Genomic DNA, 16,976 nt, shown 5'->3' with positions numbered 1-16,976 from the left:
GTAGTGTGGAATCTCAGATTTTTAAAGCCTTGAGCCCAGTCATGGATTTATCTGTACCTGCAAATACTTGTATGAGTTGGGGGAATTCCTCTCCTTAAGGCCCCAAGATAATTTGGGGCTCCTGGACCTGTCAGGTGACATTCTTTACTTACCACAGGTGAGGAACTCTATACAAGGACTGTGTAGACAAGGTATGAGGCCAGTTTTCCCAAGGGGCTTTTATTGGCTCTATAAGTCAACTGTGATTACTTAAAGCAGTCTGTTTATACCTGAAAGTATGCCACTCTAGTCAAAGCCTTGGTAAAATCACCAGGGTCTCCGATGGTGTCTTGTTACAAAAGAAAAAAGATTCTTATTGAACTTGTGCAAACAACTATACTGCCATAAATTAAGTACACTTACAAATAGTTTTCAAATTCTGAGGAAACCAGGTAGACAGAAAGAAATACGCTCTAAATTTTACTCTCAAGAATGTACTTTACCCAGTTGCTAAAAGCTGCAAACAGTACAAAAGACAAAAGGTTTTCTGAACTTTGTGAAACAAAAGAATTAGCAATGTTTCAAACAAAAAGTTGTAAAAAGACTATTTTGGTCTTCCATTAGTTCAGTCTATGTAATTAACTCCTGTCCTGCTTGACATTTATGAACACATTAACTCTCTATGGCAGTCTTGGAAGTTTTTCCCTCTATTCTAATGTCACAATTTTCAAAGTTATCAGAAACTTAAATTCCAGGGCAACTCTCAGAGTCCTATAGCTGATTATAAAACTGCCTATGAAAAGAATCAGAGTGAAATAATAATTGGCAACTGCATACAGAGGGGTTTGAGGCTCCCTTTCCTTTGGGGATTGCCAACTCTCTCCTCTAGCCTAACAAATAACTCCGCTCACCGCCACTCAGGCCTGCAAAGTGAACACCAGGCCACCGGGGCCTGAAGAGTACTGGAGCAAGGGGGTTGCTTGTGGCAGGGTCAGGGGAGGGGCTGCCCAGGCCGAGTGAGGGGCTAAAGTCTCAGAACAGCTATGGTTAAAGTCTGATCACCTTATGGCACAAAACAATTTAACATAACAATTATAATTGTTACTGATAATGTATAGACATATCAGAATTATAGGACATATCAGAATTATGGGAATCCTATACAATTTTGGAACACATGCTAATAATATATTTATATGAATATAACCCAAAGAAAGTTTAAACACCATTTTATATTTGGCAATATTTTTTGTATGGTTTTAGTATGCCAAATAAGCCAAATATGTCTCTTTTGGACTTTAGGGAACCTAATATCTAAAAGGGTTAGCCAGATCAAAGAAAAAGCTTAATTTAGAACTTGACTTTGGAAAGTTTGTCAAATATCAAAGGTTTAAACACTTACTATTACAAAATAGAATCCCAGGTCACTATGAGTCATTTATTTAGCCAAAATGATATCCCTCCTTCTCAGGATGAAGATATATTCCTATCTTATGAAAACATTCAAGTAACACCCTGGACATTTTCATGTTACTCTCTTTTTTAGTACCTGGTGATTGGCTTTGGTTAGATTTTCTATTTTAACCAATGCTTCTTCCTGTTCTTTCATTTTTAGCTTCTCTTTCAGTTTCTCTGCTTTGAACAGTTAGGTACAGTCATTAAATAGCTTTTGGTTCATCTGCATGAAGAGCTTCAGTGTGTTGGATATCAAGCCATGTATTGTCTTGTTCCAATGGGTCTTTGAATTGCAGTACAAGCATGGAAACATGATCAGCAGAATCTTTGCTGCTCTGTTACTGATTAAGCTCATAATGTATTCATTATTCCGGTAATAGAGCACTTGCTCTGCCACCTGGAAGTGTGAGCTGGAGACACATTTGGCTAGCTGCCAGAAGAGAGGTTCCATGATCTTCCAAATTCCAATGGTTCAATTATATCTAAAATTTCTTCCAATTTGTTTAAGAAAATTACTTCTTTTGGACTGTAAGACTTTGGCCCATATTTGAGAAGTGCCATCACCATTGATGCAGTGAGGGTGCTATCCTTTTCTAAAAACTGTACTACACAATACGCCAGCTGGAGATGGTAGACTCTCAGAGATTTCACTTTGTGCAAAGGTATAGCACCTTGAATAAGAAAATCTGTGCTCTTCTTTCAGTGGTAAAACAAATCCATTAATCATATTTCCCAATATATCTAGTAACTCTGCTATGTCATCATGATGCTCTGTTTCATAAATAAACCTATAAAATATATTATGTATCTGTTTTCTGATATAAGCTCTCAAGCCTAAGAATTTCCCATAGATTCTGCAAAGGCTGATTTTAGGAAAAGCTCTCTCCCAGGCCAGGCACATGGCTTACACCTGTAATCTCAGCACTTTGGGAGAGTGAGGTGGGTAGATCACTTGAGGCCAAGTGTTCAAGACCAGCCTGAGCAACATGGTGAAACCCCGTCTCTATAAAAAAAATACTAAAATTAGCCAGGTATGGTGGCACGTGCCTGTAGTCCCAGTTACTCAGGAGGCTGAGGTGGGAGAATTGCTTGAACCTGGGAAGCGGAGGTTGCAGTCAGTGAACCATAATTGTGCCACTGCACTCCAGCCTGGGTGAGAGAGCAAACTCTGTCTCAAAACAAACAAAAAACTAAACAACAACAAAAAACTTCCCTGAGGATCTTCACTGTCAAAGCACTCTAAAAGCTGCAATACAAACTTCTGATCAATATATTTCTTTGCTGTATTAGGTTGGAAATCTGGAGACTCTAAAAATCTTTTTTTTTTTTTGAGATGGAGTCTCACTCTGTCGCCCAGGCTGGAGTGCAGTGGTGCGATCTCGGCTCACTGCAAGCTCCGCCTCCCGGGTTCACGCCATTCTCCTGCCTCAGCCTCCCGAGTAGCTGGGACTACAGGTGCCCGCCACCACGCCCAGCTAATTTTTTGTATTTTTAGTAGAGATGGGGTTTCACTGTGTTAGCCAGGATGGTCTCAATCTCCTGACCTTGTGATCCACCCGCATTGGCCTCCCAAAGTGCTGGGATTACAGGTGTGAGCCACTGTGCCCAGCCTCTAAAAATCTGAAGAAAAATTCATAAACGAGCTGTAAATGGGGCCAAGTTGCTTCTAACATTGGTTTGTTTTTCTCTGGGCCAGATTCAGCTCCTGGACGATAGAAGGTGGTAATGTTTGAAACATGTCAACTTCAAACATATGGACTACTTCTGGGTAAACAGGCTCTGTGATCCTATTCCAATGATGGGTGATAAATTCTTCCATTTCACTTAAAGTAGCTCATTGTTCTTCCTTCCACTTTAAGTCATTTCGTGGATCAGAAACAAAGTCAAAGAGGACACAACACTGATGTAACTTCCAAATAAAAAGTGTCTCTTGATCAGCAGGAGGAACATCATTTAAAGATGGTAGTGTTTGAAGTTCTTTATTATTGCTTGCGCTAAACCTTGACGAATTTTGCTGTTTGTCTTTCTTGACTATGGGCTGAGAGATTGGTACATTTATGTTAGCAGATACTGTAGATGGGACAGCAACAAGGCTATTTTTCCTGAAGGAAGTTTGCTCTGATCTTACTGTGTCTTGTCCTTTTAAACTTTTTCCACTTTTCCCTGTTTTTGGTGATTCTTTTTCTTTTTATTCCTGTGCCACCCCCCAACACCCCGCCCCGGCCCCACCCCCACCCCCACCACATCATTGCCTGCTCCTCGCAGCAGCAGCGCCCCCACCTCATCATCATGTCTCCCTGGCCACAACCACCACCACTGCCATCAGGGGACTGAGTCATTCACTGTTCTCATTCCCCTTTTCTAGGCTCCCAGAGGCTGCGGTAGCTGTGGTGGCAGCTCAGAAATTTTTAAAAAGCAAAAATGTTGCTTGTTGATAGAGGGTAAACTCAACTTTCCACACAAGACCCAATAAAGACAGCATGAGGCCAACCCGAATCTGACTTTTCTCTCTCTCCCTTCTCTCTTTTTTTTTTTTTTTTTTGGTTGTTTATTTGAAAGGCAAAACCAAAAAGAAAAAAAAAACAAAAAACAAAACAAAAAAACCTTTCATTATCTTTTAGTAATTACATGAAAATCTTGTTCAAAAGAGAAAGCCAAATTGCATCTTTGCATTAGTGTACTATTCTTAATGAAAGGCCAGGGGTGGTGGCTCACACCTGTAATCCCAGCACTTTGGGAGGCTGAGGTGCGGATTGCTTGAGCCCAGGAGTTCGAGACCAGCCTGGGCAACATGATGAAACACAAAAAATACAAAAAAACTAGCCAAGGATAGTGGTGCATGCCTGTGGTCCCAGCTACCTGGGAGGCTGAGGTGGGAGGATCACCCCTGGGTGGTTGAAGTTGCAGTGAGCTGTGATTTCACCATTTCACTTAGCCTAGGCAACAGAGGGAGACCCTGTCTCAAAGGAAAAAAAAAGGAGGCCCAGTGCGGTGGCTCATGTCTGTAATCCCAGCAGTTTGGGAGATTGAGGTGGGTGGATTTCTTGAGCTCAGGAGTTTGAGACCAGCCTGGGCAAACATGGTGAAGTCCCATCTCCACCAAAAAATACGAAAATTAGGTGGGCATGGTGTTTTGTGCCTTTAGTTCCAGGTACTCGGGAGGCTGAGGTAGGAGGATTGCTTGAGCTCAGGAGGTGGAGATTGCAGTGATCCAAGATTGTACCACTGCACTGCAGCCTGGGTGACAGAGGGAGACCCTGTCAAAAAAAAAAAAAAAAAGCTTCATTAAACCTTATAAAGAAATCTATCCAATTTTAATTAGTTGACCATAAGGTAAAATTCCCATAAACCTTTTATAAGCCTTTACAATATTTTGTTAAAGAACAAATCAATGCTCCAAGAATACCCTGTTATCCAGACACATGGGCCCAGATTCTGTCTCTGAATTAGGTGTGGCTTTATTTTAATATTGAATTTACAGACGCATTGAAAAATATCCTTCAAATTTTAGCCAACTTGCTCATACTCACAGAACTTCCTTTACAAGATCAATCTTTCACAATTTACAGCTTGTTTAAACCTTCAGTTTTCTCCCGTTATTCTTTTAGGTTAGGACAATCCTTAAAACCTTCTGAATTAGACAAAATTACATTGGCCGGGTACAGTGGCTCACAACTGTAATCCCAGCAATTTGGGAGGCCAAGGTGGGAGGATTGCTTGAGGCTAGGAGTTCGAGACAAGCCTGGGCAACATAGGGAGACCTCATCTCTACAAAAAAATTTAAAAAAATTAGCCAGATGTGGTGGCACACGTCTGTAGTCCTAGTTGCACATGGAGCTGAAGTTGGAGGATGGCTTGAGCCAGGGAGGTCGAGACTGCAGTGAGCCATGATCATGCCACTGCACTCCAGCCTGGGTAACAAAGCGAGATCCTGTCTCAAGAAAAATAAAACCAAAAAAAACCCTAAACATTCCCTTTAACAAAGGCCATACTTCCATGCCTTCTTATAACCTCTTACCAAAAGTACGCTCTACTTTCCTTATAGACCTTGTGTGTTAAACTGTTTCTCTAGTAGTTTCAAGTACATGTCACAGTGTTAACTCTTTGCAACTTTTATTTTTGGCAAAAGACCTGGTAAGTAAGTAAGTAAGTAACTGCGTAAGGGATTGTAGAGCTCAGGAGTAAGACAGAGCTGCAGACAGTGTCTGACTCTTCCCAGCCTAAATCCTATCTAAAATCTGTTAGCTGTAAAGCGGACAAGTCAAATGATTATCAAAAATGTCAGCCGGGCATGGTGGCTCACGCCTGTAATCCCAGCACTTTGGGAGACTGAGGCAAGCAGATCACCTGAGGTCAGAGTTCGAGACCAGCGTGACCAAGATGGAGAAACCCTGTCTCCACTAAAACTACAAAATTAGCCGAGCGTGGTGGTGCATGCCTGTAATCCCAGCTACTTGGGAGGCTGAGGCAGGAGATTCACTTGAAGCCGGGAGGTGGAGGCTGTGGTGAGCCAAGATCACACCATTGCACTCTATCCTGGGCAACAAGAGTGAAACTCTGTCACAAAAGAAAAAAAAATGTCATAGAAGCAGTTTATGACATTAAAACATCTAGCAGACAGTATCTGACCTGCCTAATTTAGACCAAATGTATAAATTTTGAAGACATCTTTTATTTTACCAATAATCTTGAAAACTATATTTATTTACCAAAGATTACTAAATTCATGTGAACTAAAAGGCATTAAATTGCCTATTCTACTGACAAAATATTTGATTTAAGCACTTGTTTTTCTTTAAGTCAAATAATTAGAGCTCTTTTATATAAACTTCACATACACAATACATATAAATACACAGACAGACAGAAGATGATCTGGTAGTTTGAAGACTTTTCATTTGCCAGATTTTAAGTTTCTTCATTGGATTACTGGCTTCAGGGTGGAGCCCTTTGAGGAACAGGGCCGAGAAAGCATGGAGTTTCTAGGGCCTAACATTTAATCGTGTCAAAAACAGGCATCACTGGAAAGCAGAACAGATTTCCAAAAACCAAGGATTCCATTTTTACACCGAATCCTGAGTCCCCCAAAATTGAAGGAAATGATACAGGAAAAGACAGTACAATGGTTTCACTGGTGCATTTCACTCCAAGGACATTCTCCCGAGGCTGACGGGCAAACCAAAGCCAATCAGCCCATTTTATAATCGGCCCATCCCCCATTCCATGCCTTTTAGGTGCCAATAGAGCATGTTTTTCTTCTTGTTTAAATGCGAGAAGAAAGAAGTACCAGCCTGTAGTAACGCCCACTCACTGTAAGCAAGTGCCATTAGCCATCCCTAAAAATATATTTGTTACCTAGCTATTACACGCCAAGGCTAAAAGTTCTACTGTAATGCAGAGTAATTTCTGATGCCCCTAAAAGTCAAAAAGCTCAGGTAACACAATGCAAAATGGAACAGAGCCTTAGATTTTGATAGGGATCTTTCTACTCACAATTCTTGGAGTTCCATGAGGAAAACAGAGGCTTCTCCTGAAACGGTGTCCGCAGTGCCTTCTCTGTTTCTCCCAAGGAGTCCCAGGCTATCAGAAGTTACCTTAGGCCCTCTCATGTGAGCATTGAGGGTAGCATGAAGACAGACAGAGTTCAGTTGACTGAATATATGTATAGATCTATCATATATAAATTATTATATAAAAATTATATATGTTATATTATATGATTGTATATTATATATACTTATATAATATGTATATAATACATATCAGCATTTAGTTAGGCTGACTTTTAATGATAGAGCTTTTTTTTCTAAAAAAAACCAAAAAACAAAAATCTTTTAAAATCTCTTATTACCAGATTCTAGGTGGGAAAAACAGCTGACACCTCTGGCCTTTAGGCTTTTGTTTTTTGTTTTTTGTTTTCCAAAGATATTCTCCCAAGTGAAACCAATAAGCTTTAATTAAGGTTACAGCTTAAGCATGGATGTATGAGGTATCTCCAAAAAGATGGCAAGCAGTTTTCACAAGATCTAGAATTCTCTGTAGGGTAGCTCAGAGAAAAGAAAATTCAAGACAGGAAACCAGAAGCTGTCCATGGAGGGGGAAAAGAATCCACAAATGGTAAGTCCCGTGACTGTTAACCAGAAAGGACTTACTTCCAAAGGCAGGAGTTGAACCTAGGCTGTCAATGTGAAAGAGCAAAGCCTTAGCTACTGAGTTAGCACAAGGTGATTGCTATTGCTTTTTCCAGGAGTCTAGAGCAGTCACTGTTGAGCTTGCAAAGGATTTTAACTATTCAAGAGAATTAAGGCTAGACATGACATTATCATGTGTCCTTTTTAGGGCTAAGGAGTCAAAGCCCTATAACTTAACAGCAGAAGTACTTTAAAGGTAATACAGAAAGTTACATGGATGCAATAACCTTGTCAAATCCAGAATTTGAGTTAACTTTTAGATAACTTTCGAATTAGATGAAAGTATTCTTTTTCTCAATAAGAACACATCTTCTTTGGCACATTTTATATAAACCTGGGAAGCAATAAATCCTGAACTGCCTATCAGATATTAGCATTTTATAGATGCAATATTAGCATTTTATAGTTCACAATTTTGGAACATATTTCCCATATAATAAAACTTTCTTGAGTGGAAATGATCCAAATATTCAATAAGCATTCAAAATGGGCTAGGCGCGGTAGCTCACGCCTGTCATCCCAGCACTTTGGGAGGCCAAGGCAGACAGATTGCTTGAGCTCAGGAGTTCGAGACCAGACTGGGCAACATGGCAAGACCTTGTCTCTTCCAAAAATACAAAAAAAAAGCGGGGTATGGTGGTATGTGCCTGTGGTCTCAGCTACTTGGGAGACTGAGGCAGAAGAATCACTTGAGCTTGGGAAACAGATGTTGCAGTGAACAGAGATCACACCACTGCACCCCAGCCTGGGTGAAAGAGCAAGGCCGTGTCTCAAAAGAAAAAAAAAAAAAAAAGATTTAAGATTTTAAATTATACAAAATTTTTATTTTTTCTAAGCATTTGTCTCATTTATAGGTACTCCATTTTCTCATTTTTAACCATTTATTTAGATTACTTCTGAAAACTAGGTTATGACACAAAGGTGGTCATTATTTAAAGTTATTTCTCTATTAACCACTTTTAAAGCTTGTGAACATCAGGTGTTTATTTAAGAACCTTATAGTCAAACACATGGACATTTTGTTGATAACTTAGAACAGGGGTCCCCAACCCTCAGGCCATGGACCAGTCCATAGCCTGTTAGGAGCCAGACTGCACACCAGGAGGTAAGCAGCAGGCAAGCGAGTGAAACTTCATCTGTATTTACAGCCACTCGCCATTGCTTGCATTACTGCCTGAGCTCCGCCTCCTGTCAGATCAGCAGTGGCATTAGATTCTCATAGGAGTATGTACCCTATTGTGAACTGTGCATGTGAGGGATCTAGGGTGTGCGCTTCTTATAAGACTCTAATGCCTAATGATCTGTCACTATCTTCCATCATCCCCAGATGGGACAGTCTAGTTACAGGAAAACAAGCTCAGGGTTCCCACTGATTCTATATTGTGGTGAGTTGTAGAATTATTTCATTATATATACAATGTAATAATAATAGAAATAAAGTGCACAATATATGTAATGTGCTTGAATCATCCCCAAACCATTACCCTCTTCCCGGGCTCCATGGAAAAATTGTCTTCCACGAAACCAGTCCCTGGTGCCAAAAATGTTGGGGACTGCTGACTTAGAAGATTTAGCTGTTTCTATTAAACAACATTAAATGTCCTATTTATCAAAAATTACACAAACAAAGATCATTCTTTTTGGGGCTAGGTTTATAGTTTTTTAACTTTTATGCCAAATTTTGATGCCTTATAATATCTGGCAGAGATAAGTATGAAACCACTTGATCAATAAATCTGAACAAAAATGTATATTGACAATTCATAAGACATTTCTAATATTATTTTACCAATAATTTTAAAGCCAGCTTATTTATTCAAGATTTACCTTAAGTCTCATGAGTACTCCTTAACTTTAAGTCAATTTGGTACCTTGTAGCAGCAACATATAACAAAATACATGTGTGTACACATAAACACACATATACACACTCATATAAACAAAGATCTTATAGCTTTTATTTTTGAACTCTAGCTAAGAGATATCAATGCAAACTCATCTGTTTATTAAAAAACAGTTGAATCCAAATGGTGGTTTTTGTCTTAACACCGGTAAAGTAACAGCAGATTTAAAGCAAGCAGAAAAGAAAATAGAGGAATATATAGTCTGGCCAGCCTCTGCATAGGAGCCAGGTTTTACAAGCAGGGCATGAGAAAGAGGAAAAGGAAATAAGAAGAAACAGTAAAGCGATAGAAAGGGAGCTTGTGAGCTTCCAGCCACTACACGGCACAGGGTTGATACTCCCATCACCCCTATTTATCTCCCATTCAGGAGAGCCTCAGCACCCCAGGTCCATATAATATGGGATGGGACCCTCCCACCTTCACAAGTCACTGGTCAAGATGAGCTGTTTCCAGTCATAGGGAGCTAGGGAAGCCTGCAGTTGAGAGGACTAAGGCTGTAGGTGGCTCTCTGAAGATAGTTAGAAGAGTGAGATTGGAGGTAGAGAGGAAAGAAAGAAATCAGGGCCCATTCACAAAGTACATGCAAACAAACAGCATACTTCCAAATGAGTCTCCAATCAAGGAGGCTGAGTGAGATGCTGAATGCCCCTCCCCAGGTCCAAATGGTTCCATAGGCCCAGCAAAGCTCCCATGGTGCCACACTTACAAACAGAAACACCTAAAATGCTCAAATGGTGTCACTAGCAGCCAAGTCTTAGGTAGAACGGGGCCCCAGTGACACCCCAAAAGAAGCAGAGGGTGATCAGGTGCACTTCCAGCTAACTCAGCCACTTCCAAAGTTTGCTGGGTCTTACAGAGGTCACTTACTTTATACCAGCAGAGAGTTGAAGGCAGCAAATGTGCTGTGAGGCGAAAGGGAGGCTCCCCCAAACCAAAAGCATTTTTGGCAGCTGCTGAGAAGTTCCCTAATATTCCTGTCATGAGAAGTTCCTGAATGTTCCTGTCATGAGATCTGCTAGCCATGAGCAGCTGGTGCTCACAGGTGACCCCAAACCTTGCCCGGTAGCAAAAGCTGGCTGTCAGGCACAGATTCACCCAGAGCATGCAGCACTTTCCCTATATGGGCCACCAAAATTGTAACCGAAATGCAGGTTCAGCTATTTGCTGCTTGCAGAGTCCAGTTAACAAGAGTGAGTTCTGGTATAAAGAAAGTGATTTTTTTTTTTTTTAATTATTCCAAAGCTAGCTGAGGGGAACAAGTACAGGCTTCCTGCCTAGGGGTATCACTTTGCTTTTGGAGCAGAAAGTGAGCACTTTTAAAGGGGGCTTAACATGAATGGCACATGGGGTCGGGGGAAGTAAGCAAGTGCGGCATCTACCTGTTAGCTTGGTACCTTATCTACTAGGTTGTCAAGGTGGTGACTGCCTGTGTCTTTGTGGGCATGTGTACTTTGGGTTGTAAATTGACTGTTATCTCTCAAGGCAACCTCCTGGTGGGTGAGATTTCCTTTCTGGAGCTCCTAAGCAGATAGTTAAATGAACTTACCCTGTAGGGAATGTCTGGTGAAGGGGAGGTAAAAGACTATATTTGCATTTCTAAAGGACTAACTAGAAAGTGGGAAAAGGAGGAAAGAGAAAAGAAGATAGAAAAAATAAATTATCTCTTAGAAAAATGGGGATAGTTGGTTACAGTTCCAGCTACTTGGGAAGCTGAAGCAGGAGGGTTGCTTGAGCCTGGGAGGTCAAGGCTGCAGTGAACCATGATCACACCACTGCATTCCAGCCTGGGTGACAGAGTGAGACCCTGTCTCAAAAATGAAAAGTGATACGGTTTTGCTCTGTGTCCCCACCCAAATCTCATCTCGAATTGTAATTCCCATGTGCTGAGGAAGGGACCTGTTGTCCCCATGTGTCGAGAAAGGGAGATGATTGGATGATGGGGGCAGTTTCCTCCATGTTGTTCTCGTGATAGTGAGTGAGTTCTCATGAGATCTGATGGTTTTCTAAGTGTTTGGAAGTTCTTCCTTCTCTTTTTTCTGTCCCTCTCACCTGCTGCCATGTGAGACCTGCCTGCTTCCCCTTCCACCATAATTGTAAGTTTCCTGAGGCCTGTCAACCATGGACAACTGTGAGTCGATTAAACTTCTTTCCTTTATACATTACCCAATCTCAGGTATTTCTTTACAGCAGTGTGAAAACAGACTAATACAAAAAGAAAGAGAGAGAGAGAGAGACAGAGAAGCAGAGAGAAAGAAAGAGCAAGCAAGCAAGCAAGCTTTTCCTGGCCATCTTAACTGAACTTTTACTTACACCATTTTTTCCTTGGTTTGAGCAAATGATGGTACAATATATAGGACTAATGTCTTAGTTCTGTGCTTTTGAAATATACATTTTCTATCTCATTTCACCTAAGAATGTTCCTTTATAAAGACAAATATAGGGTTACCTAGATAATAATTGCCTAGGGCAATAAAATAGGCAATTGGAAGAGTGTATGGGAAAAAAAAACTATTTAAAAACTGGCTAATGAGACTTGTATAAACCTATAAGATCTGCTTCTATCTGTGTATCTGTGTCATGTGTATGATGTTTCACTACCAAAATATATAATAGAGCTCCAATTAATTGACTTAAAGAAAAAAAGTAAGTGCTTAAATCAAATACTTTATCAAAAAACCAGAAACTTTAACTCAAATGTCTTTTCGTTCACATGACCTTAATAATCTTTAGTAAATAAAGATAATTTTATAATTATTGGTGAAATAAAATAGAAACATCTTCAGGATTTAATATAGACATTTGATCTGAATTAGGTAGGTCAGATGCTATCTTTGCTAGAGATTTTAAGGTTATAAACTGTTTCTGGAATATTTTTGATGCTTGTTTGACTTGCCAGTCTTAGCAGCACCTTTAGATTCTAGGCTCTAAAAAATGACATGGTAAGGCCTGGGGACATGTGGAGTTCTCTCTGGCCTAACTATGCCTCCTCGCTGCGGTGGGAAGGGTCATGTATTATCTGCAGCTCTCTCCTTTTGTCCTGGGCTACACATCTGATACATAACTTAAATTGCTTACCTCCTAGGTTTTTCGTTTAAAAATTATGAAGAGTTAACATTGTAATTAATATATGTAATTAAAACCACTAGATAGAAGAGAAAAATTCCATATGTAAAGTATATAAGGAAAGTAGGATGTGTTTTTGGTAAAAGGTCAGAGAAATGTAGTGTTTTTTTTTAAGGGAAAGTGATTTTTCCTAGCTTAGACGTTTTTAAGTTGTTTTAAATGGAAGGAAAAATGATAGATAAAATGAAATGGATATAGAAAATTGGGAAAGTAAATTTTTGTCCTAAGATAAAATGATAGGATAAAACTGAAGCTTTCAGTAAGATTGTGGTGAATTGATCTTATGAAAGGATTTTTTTGTGTGATCAAGTTGGCTACAATTTAAAGGGTATTATTTAGTTTTTCTGCAAATTAAACATTAATATCAAGAGCACACGATGCAGGGCCAGAGTCAGAAACCCTGTGTTGGAATAAAAGGGTTTTCTTAGAGCACTGATCTGTTCTTTACTAGAAAATTCTAAATGGTCAAAGTGATTGAGATTGAATGGATTTGTTTATAAGATTTTATTAAAAATTAATTTCAGTGTTAATATACTATGCAAAAGCAAAATTTGGTTTTCTCTTTTAAACAAGATTTTCATGTAATAATTAAGAGACAATAAAATATGTTTGCTTACTTTTTGAGTAAACTGCCAAAAAAAAAAAAAAAAGAGGCAAGAAAAGAGACAGATTCAGTTGGCTGCACGCTATTTTTATTAGGTCTTTTTGTTTGGGAAACTCAGTCTCCTCTCTATCAAAGAGTAAAGGTTTTTTTTTTTCTTTTTGGAAATATTTGAGTTATCACTTTTGGCTAAATGAATAACCTGTGATCCTATTTTGTGATGTCAAATGTTTTAAACTTTTGATATTTGACAAACTTTCCAAAATCAAAATTTCAGGTTTGAAATCTATTCTTTTTGACCTTATTAACTTTTTTAGATATTAGGTCCCCTGAAGTCCAAAGGAGATTTTGGACTTATTTGCCTTATTTGGTGTGTTAAAATCATAAAGGAAGCCTTGTCAAATATCAAATGTTTATTTAACTTTGAGTTAAATAAATATTAGTATGTGTTCCAAAATCATATGAGATTCCTGTAATCCTGATATGTCTTAGTATATATTATATTATCAGTAATAATTATGATTCTGATGTAAATTGCATGTCACAGAAATAAGCAAATTTTCTTGTCAATTGTATCTTTAACCATGACTGTTTTTGTTTTTTTTTTTTTTTTTTTTTTTTAAGATAGGAGTCTCACTCTGTCACCCAGGCTGAAGTGCAGTGGCATGGTCTCGGCTCACTGAGCAACCTCTGCTTCCCAGGCTCGAGTGATCCACCCATCTCAGCACCCTCGTAGTTGGGACTACAGGCTCATGCCACCACACCCAGCTAATTACTTTATTTTTTGTACAGATATGGTCTCCCTGTGTCGTCCAGGCTGGTCTTGAGCTCCTGGACTCAAGTGATCCACCTCCTCAGCCTCCTAAAATGCTGCGATTACAGGTATGAGCCACTGCACCTGGCCTGTCCTAAGACTTCTATCATCCATGGACAGTCCTTGTTTTACTTTGATTCTTCTCAAAAAGTAGTTTATGATTAGCTACAGTTCAAAAGTTACTTCTTCTTTAGGGAAGTTCATGGAGAGGACTCTGATGGGTGCTCTTGAATGCAGGTTTCTAAGTTTGGAGGCTGTGTCATTGGACTAGAGAGAAAATTGCCAGATCTTTCATTGAAGAGCTGATATGTTCATGAAGATTGCTGGCCCAGTCTTGGACAGAACAAAGGTTAATTACATGGGACTGAACTAATTTATAACTGAAATAATTTTTTATGCCTTTTTTGTTTGAAACATTGCTGATACTTTTTTGTTTTGTTTTTCAGAGTCAAGAAAACTTTTTTTCTTTTCCTTTTTTGGGAGATGGGTTCTTGCTCTGTTGCCCATGCTGGAGTGCAGTGGCATGATCTCAGCTCACAGAAACCTCGACTGCCCAGGTTCAGGCAATCCTCCCACCTCAGCCTCTCGAGTAGCTGGGACTACAGGTGTGCACCACCACACTGAGATAATTTTTTGTATTATTATTTGTAGAGATGAGGTCTCACTATGTTTCCCTGGCTGGTCTTGAATTCCTAGGCTCAAGCTACTCTCTCACCTTAACCTCCCAAAGTACTAGGATTACAGGCATGAGCGACTGTGCCCAGCTGAAAACTTGAGTTATTTATAGCTTTTTTTTTTTGAGACGGAGTCTCGCTGTTTCCCAGGTTGGAGTGGCGTGATCTTCGCTCACTCCCGAGGTTCCGCTTGCCAGGGTTCCGCCCCCCAGGGTTCACGCCATTCTCCTGCCTCAGCCTCCTGCGTAGCTGGGATTACAGGCGCCCGCCACCTCGCCGGCTAATTTTTTGTATTTTTAGTAGAGACGGGGTTTCACCGTGTTAGCCAAGATGGTCTCGATCTCCTGACCTCATGATCCACCCGCCTCGGCCTCCCAAAGTGCTGGGATTACAGGCGTGAGCCACCGCGCCTGGCCTATTTATAGCTTTTAACAATTGAGTATACTCTCTTGAGTAAAATTTCTCTCTACCTGATTTCTCCAGGACTTGGAAACTATTTGAGTATTCTTAATTTATGTCAGTACAGCTATTTGCTTAGGTTCAATAAGAATCTGTTTTTGTTTTTGTTTAGTAACAGGTCACATGTGGAGACACTGGGTATTTTACCAAGGCTTTGACTGGAATGGCATATTTTCAGATATGAGAAGACTGCTTTGAGGAATTGAGATTGACTTTATAGAGCTCATAGCCCATCAGAAAAACTGGCATGGTGGTGTGTGCCTGTAGTCCCACTTACTCGGGAGGCTGAAGTGGGAGGATTGCTTGAGCTGGGGAGGTTGAGGCTGCAGTAAGCCATGATCCCACCACTGCACTCCAGTCTCAGTGACACGGTGACAGCCTGTCTCAAAAACAACAACAACAAACTCCACAGACCAAAGTACAGATACAGTTGATCTTTATTCATGGATTCTGTATTTGAGAATTTGGCTACTTGCTAATATTTATTTGTCACCCTAAAATACTCATGGTATTCTTATGGTCCATTTTTTGGACCTGCACAGAACAGTGAGAAATTTGAATCTCCTGGTGTGCCCCACTGCAGCCAAAATTTGTTATCCTAGTGAGGTCAAACAAGACCAAGTTCTATCTTCTTGTTCTGGCTGTCATATGGTAAAACAAGTATCATTTTTGTGGTCAATTTAGTGCTAAACATAGCATTAAATTCATTTTTGTGGTGCTTTGTTGGTGATTTTGCTGTTTAAAATGGCCCCAAGCATAAGGGTAAAGTGCCGTCTAATGTTCGTAAGTGCAAGAAGGCTGTGATGTGTTTTTGGGGGAAAATAGGCATGGATAAGTTTCGTTCAGTCGTGAATTACAGTGCTGTTGGCCATGAGTTCAACGTTAATGAATCACCAATATATATTTAACAAGGTGTCTTTAAACAGAAACACACATAAAACCAGGTTATCTGCTTTTATTTTGTTTCTGCATGTTTATCAGTTGATACACGTTAAACATAGATTGATACATTTGTTTCTTTATATGTACTGATTGCTTGATGAAATTGTCATGAGCAGAGTCTCCCAGGAACCTAACCCCTATTTTCCCTATGAGCAATGGTTCAGTGTCTGTGATGATTTTGTAGAACAGAGCTACTGCAAATAATGAGAATAGGCTGTACAAGCAACAGCATGGACCCATCTCACAGATGCGTGAGTCAGACAAGGAGTATAGGCAGTAAAATTCTATTTGCATCATGCTCAAGACCAGGCAAATCTGATCTATGGAAGCCAGAAAGGCAATGACCTCTGGAGAAGCACTGACTAGCAAACAGCACGAAGGCACTCTTTAGGTTGATGAAAATGTTCTCTCTCTCCACCTGAGGGTTGCAAATTAATCTGGAATGTGAGATGTGGTTTTATTTTACCACTGCTGGGGCCAGGAGTGGCGGCTCACACCTGTAATCCCAGTACTTTGGGAGTCTGAGGCAGGAGGTTCGCTTCAGTCCAGGAGCTCGAAACCAGCCTGGGCAACATAATGAGATTCTGTCTCTATTAAAAATAAAAAAAATTAGCCAGGCATGGTGGTTTTATTTTATGACTGCCCAGCTCTTGCAATCTTTCCCTTTGGGTTTGCTAGTTGCATTGTTCCTCTTTAGCCACTTGGTGGCAGTGTTGGAGAAGTGACCAAAACGGCTGAAATTGAAGTTCCGGTCTTTTCTAGCTCAATTAAAGGGCTGTTTGTTTCTGGCTGTGTCCTCCGTCCTCCTTTAAGGAACCTCTTGCCTCCACCAAC

The 16,976-nt window shown here is 40.1% G+C and overlaps 1 pseudogene; it reads right to left on the bottom strand.

The window, feature by feature from the left end:
• Nucleotides 1-1,504: 1,504 nt before the first annotated feature.
• On the bottom strand, nt 1,505-3,616 carry LOC100972683 (serine/threonine-protein phosphatase 2A 56 kDa regulatory subunit gamma isoform-like; annotated as a pseudogene).
• Between the last annotated feature and the right edge of the window lie 13,360 nt (nt 3,617-16,976).

Source organism: Pan paniscus, chromosome 6 (genome assembly GCF_029289425.2).
Source record: "Pan paniscus chromosome 6, NHGRI_mPanPan1-v2.0_pri, whole genome shotgun sequence".
Taxonomy (NCBI): domain Eukaryota; kingdom Metazoa; phylum Chordata; class Mammalia; order Primates; family Hominidae; genus Pan; species Pan paniscus.
The sequence above is the reverse complement of the archived record's forward strand: the minus strand, read 5'-3'. Positions and strand labels throughout refer to the sequence as shown.